The sequence below is a fragment of the Rhipicephalus microplus genome, unplaced genomic scaffold, assembly GCF_043290135.1.
Source record: "Rhipicephalus microplus isolate Deutch F79 unplaced genomic scaffold, USDA_Rmic scaffold_208, whole genome shotgun sequence".
Lineage (NCBI taxonomy): Eukaryota > Metazoa > Arthropoda > Arachnida > Ixodida > Ixodidae > Rhipicephalus > Rhipicephalus microplus.
Window position 1 is genome coordinate 144,420 of NW_027464779.1, and position 10,581 is coordinate 155,000.

Genomic DNA, 10,581 nt, shown 5'->3' on the forward strand with positions numbered 1-10,581 from the left:
GTTCTTGCACGCTCGAACGGTCGGGAGGGCACTCGGCTGGCGTTTCGGGAACGCGCAGCCTCGCCTTCTACCGACGTAACCACGACTCGCCGTTCGCGCTCCGCCGCTCCTGTTTACAGTACTAGGCGGTCCCGCAGCGGTCGGGTCGCGCATTTCGAGCGCTTCGAGCCACGGTGCAGTGGCGGGTCGAAAGCCGACCTATGAGTGCGTTGCGCCGTTTGTACCCGCGTCCGCCACCTGGCCGACCGTCCAAGGTCGCGGTGTTGGCGTCCGCTGGGCGCAACAATTTGTCACGGGGTGCCGCTCCACATTCAGGCAGCCCCGTGGGGAAAAGCCGACCCCGCGTCCAAACGGGGTCAGCGGCAGAAAGTGTCGGGCGCAGACGCAGCTGAGGCGCTCACCCTTCACAATCCGTTAATGATCCTTCCGCAGGTTCACCTACGGAAACCTTGTTACGACTTTTACTTCCTCTAAATGATCAAGTTTGGTCATCTTTCCAACAGACCGGCGCAACCGAAAGGCCGCGCCGGACATCGGTCCGAAGACCTCACTAAATCATTCAATCGGTAGTAGCGACGGGCGGTGTGTACAAAGGGCAGGGACGTAATCAACGCGAGCTTATGACTCGCGCTTACTGGGAATTCCTCGTTCAAGGGGAACAATTGCAAGCCCCTATCCCAATCACGAAAGAAGTTCCACGGGTTACCCAGTCTTTTCAGACAGGGATAAAGACACGCTGCTTCCTTCAGTGTAGCGCGCGTGCGGCCCCGGACATCTAAGGGCATCACAGACCTGTTATTGCTCTGTTTCGTGCGGCTAGGAGCCGCTTGTCCCTCTAAGAAGGTTGTAAGGTGCTGGGAACCCCGCACCTATTTAATAGGCTAGAGTCTCGTTCGTTATCGGAATTAACCAGACAAATCGCTCCACCAACTAAGAACGGCCATGCACCACCATCCACCGAATCAAGAAAGAGCTCTCAATCTGTCAATCCTCCCAGTGTCCGGGCCGGGTAAGTTTTCCCGTGTTGAGTCAAATTAAGCCGCAGGCTCCACTCCTGGTGGTGCCCTTCCGTCAATTCCTTTAAGTTTCAGCTTTGCAACCATACTTCCCCCGGAACCCAAATACTTTGGTTTCCCGGAAGCTGCCCGCCGAGTCATTTGAGTAACTCAGGCGGATCGCTGGTTGGCATCGTTTATGGTCAGAACTAGGGCGGTATCTGATCGCCTTCGAACCTCTGACTTTCGTTCTTGATCAATGAAAACATTCTTGGCAAATGCTTTCGCAGTAGTTCGTCTTGCGACGGTCCAAGAATTTCACCTCTAGCGCCGCAATACGAATGCCCCCGTCCGTCCCTCTTAATCATTACCTCGTATTCCAAAAACCAACAGAACAGAAACGAGGTCTTGTTCTATTATTCCATGCAAGTTTATTCAGGCGACTCGCCTGCGTTGAGCACTCTAATTTTTTCAAAGTAAAAGCACCGGCCATCTCGAGGCACACAATGAAGTGCACCAAGAAAGAACCGGCATGATGTTCAGTCCGAGCCGTCGCATCGGGTAGATGCACTACTCGTCTGGAACTGAGATCCAACTACGAGCTTTTTAACCGCAGCAGCTTTAGTATACGCTATTGGAGCTGGAATTACCGCGGCTGCTGGCACCAGACTTGCCCTCCAATTGATCCTCGTTAAAGGATTTAGAGTGTACTCATTTCAATTACGGGGCCTCAAAAGAGTCCCGTATTGTTATTTTTCGTCACTACCTCCCCGTGCCGGGAGTGGGTAATTTGCGCGCCTGCTGCCTTCCTTGGATGTGGTAGCCGTTTCTCAGGCTCCCTCTCCGGAATCGAACCCTGATTCTCCGTTACCCGTAACAACCATGGTAAGCAAGTAACCTACCATCGAAAGTTGATAAGGCAGACACTTGAAAGAAACGTCGCCGGCTCGTGGCCATGCGATCAGCACAAAGTTATCCAGAGTCACCACACAATACGGGCCGAAACCCGATCGATCTTGGTCTAATAAAAGCACCCGTTACCCAAAGGGCTCCAGGCTCACTGCATGTATTAGCTCTAGAATTGCCACAGTTATCCAAGTAGGAAGAAACGATCTAAGGAACCATAACTGATTTAATGAGCCATTCGCGGTTTCGCCTTATTTCGGCATGTACTTAGACATGCATGGCTTAATCTTTGAGACAAGCATATGATTACTGGCAGGATCAACCAGGTAATCGTTCGACTGCGCGTCCGTCCTCGCCCTCGGCGGGCCGGACGCAGTCTGTGTGCGGCGGAGGCCACCTTCAGGCGCCCCAACACGCTTATTTTGCACTCCGAGATGACGGCGTTCGAGCTCGCTACGGCACAACCTTCCCGAAAGACGAGTGGGAGCCGTGCGGCAAGAAGCACGTTCATGCTCGCTCTTTTTCGTTGCATCGACTCGGTCGCGCCGTGCGGGTTGCCCAAGCCCGCTGCACTGTCGGTGGACCGGCCGGAACTAGCAACGGAGCCGAGACTGCAAAGCCGCCAGACGACGGGTCACGCCCGCGTCTTCGGCGCTTTCGCATCTGAATCGCCCGAGGACGACACGGAACACACCTCGATATCGTGGTAAAACGGCACCGTCCGACAACCAGCCCCTAACGCATCAAGCGGATGAGGCTGCAGACGACTGCCGTGGATTCCCCTGGAGCAGACCCGAGGACACGCTTGACGAGGCCGAAGCCCGCCGCATATCAGACACCCGGTCGCTTTCGCGTACGCCGCTCACGAGAACCCCCACATAATAGCAGCGATAAGTACCCAGACCTCCTTGGGCCCTAATACGAGCGTACTCGAGAAAATTTCACCGCGGGTGTGCCCCGAAACGTGTGGCATGTTGAGCGTGCCACAAGTCTACGTCGCTCTCAAACCCGCCGAGGTCGTAGAATTTGCGACCCTACTCACGAAATTCCCACCGAGGATACGGCCGCAAACGTACCGCACCTTGGGTAGGCCACGAGTTTGTGCAACACTACGCTGACGGCACAGCACCGAGGTCGTGCGCGCACGCACGGGAAAATTCCGCCGCGGTTTCTGCCGAAAACGTGAGGCACCACGACTCTCCGCAAGTTCGCGTCGACTGCGAAAGACCGAAGTCGTGAACGACGTGTCCGCTACTCGCCGCCGACACGCTGGACACCAAACGTACAACGACTCGACGGCGTCGTAGAGGCCCACGACGCGGTTTTCCTTAACGACGTCTCGGCGTGGCACCGACAGGTTAGAACGGCCGACCAACGTTCCCTGTCCGCCGTTCGGCTCAGTCGAAGGGCTCGGCGACTTCGGCAACGCTGCGAAGCCGCACGGTGACGCACGCCATGTCCCCATTTTTTTTTTTCTTTCTGCGTCTGCCGGGGTGCCCCTATAATAGCAGCGATAAGCACCCAGACCGCCGTGGGTCGCTCGCCCCGGCTGACGTGGTTTTTCGTACTCCTGCGGCGGTCGCCGTCAAGCACGTCCAAATACGCTACTTTCGTGGGCGCATTCACGCTCTTTCGCTTCGCCGGAGTGCCAGCACTCACTCTGCCAAAAACGGCGAACATCCGAGCGGCGGTTCCCACTTTTGCGTCGGCGTCGCAAACCCCGCCCCGGCAGACGAGGTTTGCCGTACTCGTGCGACGGTGGCCGGCGGGCACGTCGAAAGACGCCGATATCGTGCGCGAATTGGCGCACCTTGGCTTCACCGGAGTGCCGCCACTGACTCCTCCAAAAACGGCGAAGATCCGAGCGGCGCTTCCCACTTTCGCATCGGCGTCCCGAACTCCGCCCCGGCTGACGCGGTTTACCGTACTCGTGCGACGGTCGCCGGCGAGCACGTGGAAAGACGCCGATATCGTGCCCGAATCGGCTCCGTTCGGCTTCGCCGGAGTGCCAGCACTGGCTCGGCGAAAGACGACGAACATCCGAGCGACGGTTCTCACTATTGCGTACGCGTCGCAAACCCCGCCCCGGCAGACGCACTTTGCCGTACTCGTGCGACGGTCGCCGGCGAGCACGTAGAAAGACGCCGATATCGTGCCGGAATCGGCCCCGTTTGGCTTCGCCGGAGTGCCAGCACTCACTCGGCCACAAACGGCGAACATCCGAGCGGCGGTTCCCACTTAGCCGTCGGCGTCCCGAACTCCGCCCCGGCAGACGCGGTTGCCGAGCTCGTGCGACTAGCGACCGCGAAGCCGTCTCGCGACGCCGCTTTCGTGCGCGGCTCCCACTGCGACCTGGGTCACCCGAGGTCGACGAGCAAAAAAGAATGTCGAAAAAAATTTTTTTTTTTTTTGCGTCTGCCGGGGTGCCCCTATAATAGCAGCGATAAGCACCCAGACCGCCATGGGTCGCTCGCCCCGGCTGACGTGGTTTTTCGTTTTCCTGCGGTGGTCGTCGTCAAGCACGTCCAAACACGCCACTTTCGTGGGCGCATTCGCGCTCTTTCGCTTCGCCGGAGTGCCAGCACTCACTCTGCCAAAAACGGCGAACATCCGAGCGGCGGTTCCCACTTTTGCGTCGGCGTCGCAAACCCCGCCCCGGCAGACGAGGTTTGCCGTACTCGTGCGACGGTGGCCGGCGGGCACGTCGAAAGACGCCGATATCGTGCGCGAATTGGCGCACCTTGGCTTCACCGGAGTGCCGCCACTGACTCCTCCAAAAACGGCGAAGATCCGAGCGGCGCTTCCCACTTTCGCATCGGCGTCCCGAACTCCGCCCCGGCTGACGCGGTTTACCGTACTCGTGCGACGGTCGCCGGCGAGCACGTGGAAAGACGCCGATATCGTGCCCGAATCGGCTCCGTTCGGCTTCGCCGGATTGCCAGCACTGGCTCGGCGAAAGACGACGAACATCCGAGCGACGGTTCTCACTATTGCGTACGCGTCGCAAACCCCGCCCCGGCAGACGCACTTTGCCGTACTCGTGCGACGGTCGCCGGCGAGCACGTAGAAAGACGCCGATATCGTGCCGGAATCGGCCCCGTTTGGCTTCGCCGGAGTGCCAGCACTCACTCGGCCACAAACGGCGAACATCCGAGCGGCGGTTCCCACTTAGCCGTCGGCGTCCCGAACTCCGCCCCGGCAGACGCGGTTGCCGAGCTCGTGCGACTAGCGACCGCGAAGCCGTCTCGCGACGCCGCTTTCGTGCGCGGCTCCCACTGCGACCTGGGTCACCCGAGGTCGACGAGCAAAAAAGAATGTCGAAAAAAATTTTTTTTTTTTTTTTGCGTCTGCCGGGGTGCCCCTATAATAGCAGCGATAAGCACCCAGACCGCCATGGGTCGCTCGCCCCGGCTGACGTGGTTTTTCGTTTTCCTGCGGTGGTCGTCGTCAAGCACGTCCAAACACGCCACTTTCGTGGGCGCATTCGCGCTCTTTCGCTTCGCCGGAGTGCCAGCACTCACTCTGCCAAAAACGGCGAACATCCTAGTGGCGGTTCCCACTTTTGCGTCGGCGTCGCCAACCCCGCCCCGGCATACGCGGTTTGCCGTACTCGTGCGGCGGTGGCCGGCGGGCACGTCGAAAGACACCGATATCGTGCGCGAGTCGATGCTTCTTGGTCTCGCAGGAGGGCCGCCACTCACTCCTGCAAAAACGGCGAAGATCCGAGCGGCGCTTCCCACTTTTTCGTCGGCGTCGCAAACCTCGCCCCGGCAGACGCGCTTTGCCGTACTCGTGCGACGGTCGCCGGCGAGCACGTCGAAATACGCCGATATCGTGCCCGAATCGGCCCCGTTTCGCTTCGCCGGAGTGCCAGCACTCGCTCGGCCAAAGACGACGAACATCCGAGCGACGGTTCCCACTATTGCGTACGCGTCGCGAACCCCGCCCCGGCAGACGCGGTTTGCCGTACTCGTGCGGCGGTGGCCGGCGGGCACGTCGAAAGACGCCGATATCGTGCACGAATTGGCGCTCCTTGGCTTCACCGGAGTGCCAGCACTCACTCGGCCAAAAACGGCGAACATCCGAGCAGCGGTACCCACTTAGCCGTCGGCATCCCGAACTCCGCGCCGGCTGACGCGGTTGCCGAGCTCGTGCGACTAGCGACCGCGAACGCGTCTCGCGACGCCGCTTTCGTGCGCGGCTCCCATTGCGACCTGGGTTACCCGAGCTCGACCAGCAAAAAAGAAGGTCGAAAATTTTTTTTTTTTTTTCTGCGTCTGCCGGGGTGCCCCTATAATAGCAGCGATAAGCACCCAGACCGCCGTGTGTCGCTCGCCCCGGCTGACGTGGTTTTTCGTACTCCTGCAGCGGTCGCCGTCACGCACGTCCAAATACGCCACTTTCGTGGGCGCATTCGCGCTCTTTCGCGTCGCCGGAGTGCCAGCACTCACTCTGCCAAAAACGGCCAACATCCGAGCGGCGGTTCCCACTTTTGCGTCGGCGTCGTAAACCCCGCCCCGGCAGACGCGGTTTGCCCTACTCGTGCGACGGTCGCCGGCGAGCGCGTCGAAAGACGCCGATATCGTGCGCTAATTGGCGCTCCCTGGCTTCTCCGGAGTGCCGCCACTCACTCCTCCAAAAACGGCGAAGATCCGAGCGGCGTTCTCCACTTTCGCATCGGCGTCCCGAACTCCGCCCGGGCTGACGCGGTTTACCGTACTCGTGCGACGGTCGCCGGCGGGCACGTCGAAAGACGCCGATATCGTGCCGTAATCGGCCCCGTTTGGCTTCGCCCGTGTGCCAGCACTCACTCGGCCAAAAACGGCGAACATCCGAGCAGCGTTTCCCACTTTCGCATCGGCGTCCCGAAGCCCGCCCCGGCAGACGCGGTTTGCCCTACTCGAGCGACGGTCGCCGGCGATCACGTCGAAAGGCGCCGAATTCGTGCACGAATCGATGCTTCTTGGTCTCGCAGGAGGGCCGCCACTCACTCCTGCAAAAACGGCGAAGATCCGAGTTGCGCTTCCCACTTTTTCGTCGGCGTCCCGAACTACGCCCCGGCTGACGCGGTTTACCGTACTCGTGCGACGGTCGCCGGCGGGCACTTCAAAATACGCCGATTTCGTGGGCGCATTCACGCTGTTTCGCTTCCCCGGAGTGCCAACACTCACTCTGCCGAAAGCGGCGATCATCCGAGCGGCGGTTCCCACTTTTGCGTCGGCTTCGCAAACGGCGCCCCGGCAGACGCGCTCGTGCGACGTACTCGTGCGACGGTCGCCGGCGAGCACGTCGAAAGACGCCGATATCGTGCTCGAATCGACCCCGTTTCGCTTCGCCGGAGTGCTGCCAGTCACGGCGCAGAAAACGGCGAACAAGTGTTTTTTTTTTTTTTTTTCCTAGAATTTGTGTTATAGAAGGCACATTTGATATCGGACGATAATTTTCAACTTTATCACGCGCACCGATTTTCGTGTAGAGGTTTGCAAGTTTATGGGAATTTCTCCACTTGGAATAATGCGATTTAGTAGTACTACGAGAACTTCATGGATGTACTCAAGGGTACGGGGCAAGTCAGTTACGTCAACACCTGCAGATTTTTTACACTTCAAACTGAAAATTGTTGGTTGTGAGTCCTCGTGTGATATTAAAGGCCGATTCGCTAACACATAGAACAAAGAAAGAAAGGAAGAAAAAACGCCCGCGCTCGCTCAAGAAACCTGGGTTCGCAACAAGTGGCAACAACAAGCAACCGAGCGAGTGCGCCAAAACCCGTGGCGGCCGAACAAACGCGAAGTCCCAACCGCGTCAGCCGGGGCGGCACGGGACAGGAAAAATCACTTCAGCCGGGGCGGCGGGGCACCGAATAAACCTCGTCACCTCGTCGCAGGATAAAAGAGGAAACAAAAAGTCTAAACAGCGTCTGCTGGAGCGAATGCGTAATAAAACAACAACAACAACAAAAAAAAAAAACACCCGCGCTCAAGAAGTCTGCAATCACCACAAAAGGCGACTGTGACCGAGCAGCGTCAGCCGGGGCCGTGCGGAAACGGAAAAACCGCGACTACCGGGGCGTCGAGGCACCGAAAAATCCACTTCAGCCGCGGCGAAAAAAAAAAACAAAAAGAAAGACGGAGGGGGGGGGGGGGAACCACGTCTGCCGGGGCGAAGGAAAAAAAAAAAACGCGTCTGCCGGGGCGAGCCCGGGTGCGGCACCACCGGGAAAACTGTGGCAAACAGACATGGCGATCGAGTGAGTGGGCCGCCAGCCAGGCTCAGCCAAAAAGTGCAAAGTCCGAACTGCGTCAGCCGGGGCGGCAAAAACCACGTCAGCCGGGGCGGCGCAAAAAACCGCGTCTGCCGGGGCGGCACGAAACCGCGTCAGCCGGGGCGGCGCGAAAACTGCGTCAGCCGGGGCGAAAGAAAAAAAAAAAAAAAACGCGTCTGCCGGGGCGAGCCCGGGTGCGGCACCACCGGGAAAACTGTGGCAAACAGACATGGCGATCGAGTGAGTGGGCCGCCAGCCAGGCACAGCCGAAAAGTGCAAAGTCCGAACCGTGTCAGCCGGGGCGGCAAAAAACCGCGTCAGCCGGGGCGGCGCAAAAAACCGCGTCTGCCGGGGCGGCACGAAACCGCGTCTGCCGGGGCGGCGCGAAAACTGCGTCAGCCGGGGCGAGCCCGGGTGCGGCACCACCGGGAAAACTGTGGCAAACAGACATGGCGATCGAGTGAGTGGGCCGCCAGCCAGGCTCAGCCAAAAAGTGCCAAGTCCGAACTGCGTCAGCCGGGGCGGCAAAAAACCGCGTCAGCCGGGGCGGCGCAAAAAACCGCGTCTGCCGGGGCGGCGCGAAAACCGCGTCTGCCGGGGCGGCGCGAAAACTGCGTCAGCCGGGGCGAAAGAAAAAAAAAAACGCGTCTGCCGGGGCGAGCCCGGGTGCGGCACCACCGGGAAAACTGTGGCAAACAGACATGGCGATCGAGTGAGTGGGCCGCCAGCAAGGCTCAGCCAAAAAGTGCTAAGTCCGAACTGCGTCAGCTGGGGCGGCAAAAAACCGCGTCTGCCGGGGCGGCACGAAACCGCGTCAGCCGGGGCGGCGCGAAAACCGCGTCTGCCGGGGCGGCACGAAACCGCGTCAGCCGGGGCGGCGCGAAAACTGCGTCAGCCGGGGCGAGCCCGGGTGCGGCACCACCGGGAAAACTGTGGCAAACAGACATGGCGATCGAGTGAGTGGGCCGCCAGCCAGGCACAGCCGAAAAGTGCTAAGTCCGAACTGCGTCAGCCGGGGCGGCAAAAACCGCGTCAGCCGGGGCGGCGCGAAAACCGCGTCTGCCGGGGCGGCACGAAACCGCGTCAGCCGGGGCGGCGCGAAAACTGCGTCAGCCGGGGCGAGCCCGGGTGCGGCACCACCGGGAAAACTGTGGCTAACAGACATGGCGATCGAGTGAGTGGGCCACCAGCCAGGCTCAGCCAAAAAGTGCTAAGTCCGAACTGCGTCAGCCGGGGCGGCAAAAACCGCGTCAGCCGGGGCGGCGCAAAAAACCGCGTCTGCCGGGGCGGCACGAAACCGCGTCAGCCGGGGCGGCGCGAAAACTGCGTCAGCCGGGGCGAAAGAAAAAAAAAAAACGCGTCTGCCGGGGCGAGCCCGGGTGCGGCACCACCGGGAAAACTGTGGCAAACAGACATGGCGATCGAGTGAGTGGGCCGCCAGCCAGGCACAGCCGAAAAGTGCCAAGTCCGAACTGCGTCAGCCGGGGCGGCAAAAAACCGCGTCAGCCGGGGCGGCGCAAAAAACCGCGTCTGCCGGGGCGGCACGAAACCGCGTCAGCCGGGGCGGCGCGAAAACTGCGTCAGCCGGGGCGAGCCCGGGTGCGGCACCACCGGGAAAACTGTGGCAAACAGACATGGCGATCGAGTGAGTGGGCCGCCAGCCAGGCTCAGCCAAAAAGTGCCAAGTCCGAACTGCGTCAGCCGGGGCGGCGCAAAAAACCGCGTCTGCCGGGGCGGCGCGAAAACCGCGTCTGCCGGGGCGGCGCGAAAACTGCGTCAGCCGGGGCGAAAGAAAAAAAAAACGCGTCTGCCGGGGCGGCAAAAAACCGCGTCTGCCGGGGCGGCACGAAACCGCGTCAGCCGGGGCGGCGCGAAAACCGCGTCTGCCGGGGCGGCACGAAACCGCGTCAGCCGGGGCGAGCCCGGGTGCGGCACCACCGGGAAAACTGTGGCAAACAGACATGGCGATCGAGTGAGTGGGCCGCCAGCCAGGCACAGCCGAAAAGTGCTAAGTCCGAACTGCGTCAGCCGGGGCGGCAAAAACCGCGTCAGCCGGGGCGGCGCAAAAACCGCGTCTGCCGGGGCGAATGCAAAAAAAACAAAGAAAAAAGCCCGCGCTTAATCAAAAGAAAACAAAGAAAAAAGCTTGCGCTTAATCAAAAGAAAACAAACAAAAAAAGTTCGCGCTTAAGCCTGGCGGTGGAACCACCGGGGCAAACAGACCTGGCGATCGAGTGAGTGGGCCGCCAGCCGGGGTGAGCCAAAAAGTGCAAAGTCGGAACCGCGTCAGCCGGGGCGGCGCGAAAACCGCGTCAGCCGGGGCGGCGCAAAAACTGCGTCAGCCGGGGCGGCACGGAAAAACGAAAACCGCGTCAGCCGGGGCGGCACGGAAAAACGAAAACCACGTCAGCCGGG

At 60.4% G+C, this 10,581-nt stretch overlaps 1 non-coding gene across 1 annotated transcript; it reads right to left on the reverse strand.

Annotated features, from left to right (window-relative positions):
• Positions 1–415: 415 nt before the first annotated feature.
• On the reverse strand, positions 416–2,230 carry LOC142792237 (small subunit ribosomal RNA). Its single transcript, XR_012890766.1, has one exon. It is a non-coding gene; the product is annotated as a small subunit ribosomal RNA (ribosomal RNA).
• Between the last annotated feature and the right edge of the window lie 8,351 nt (positions 2,231–10,581).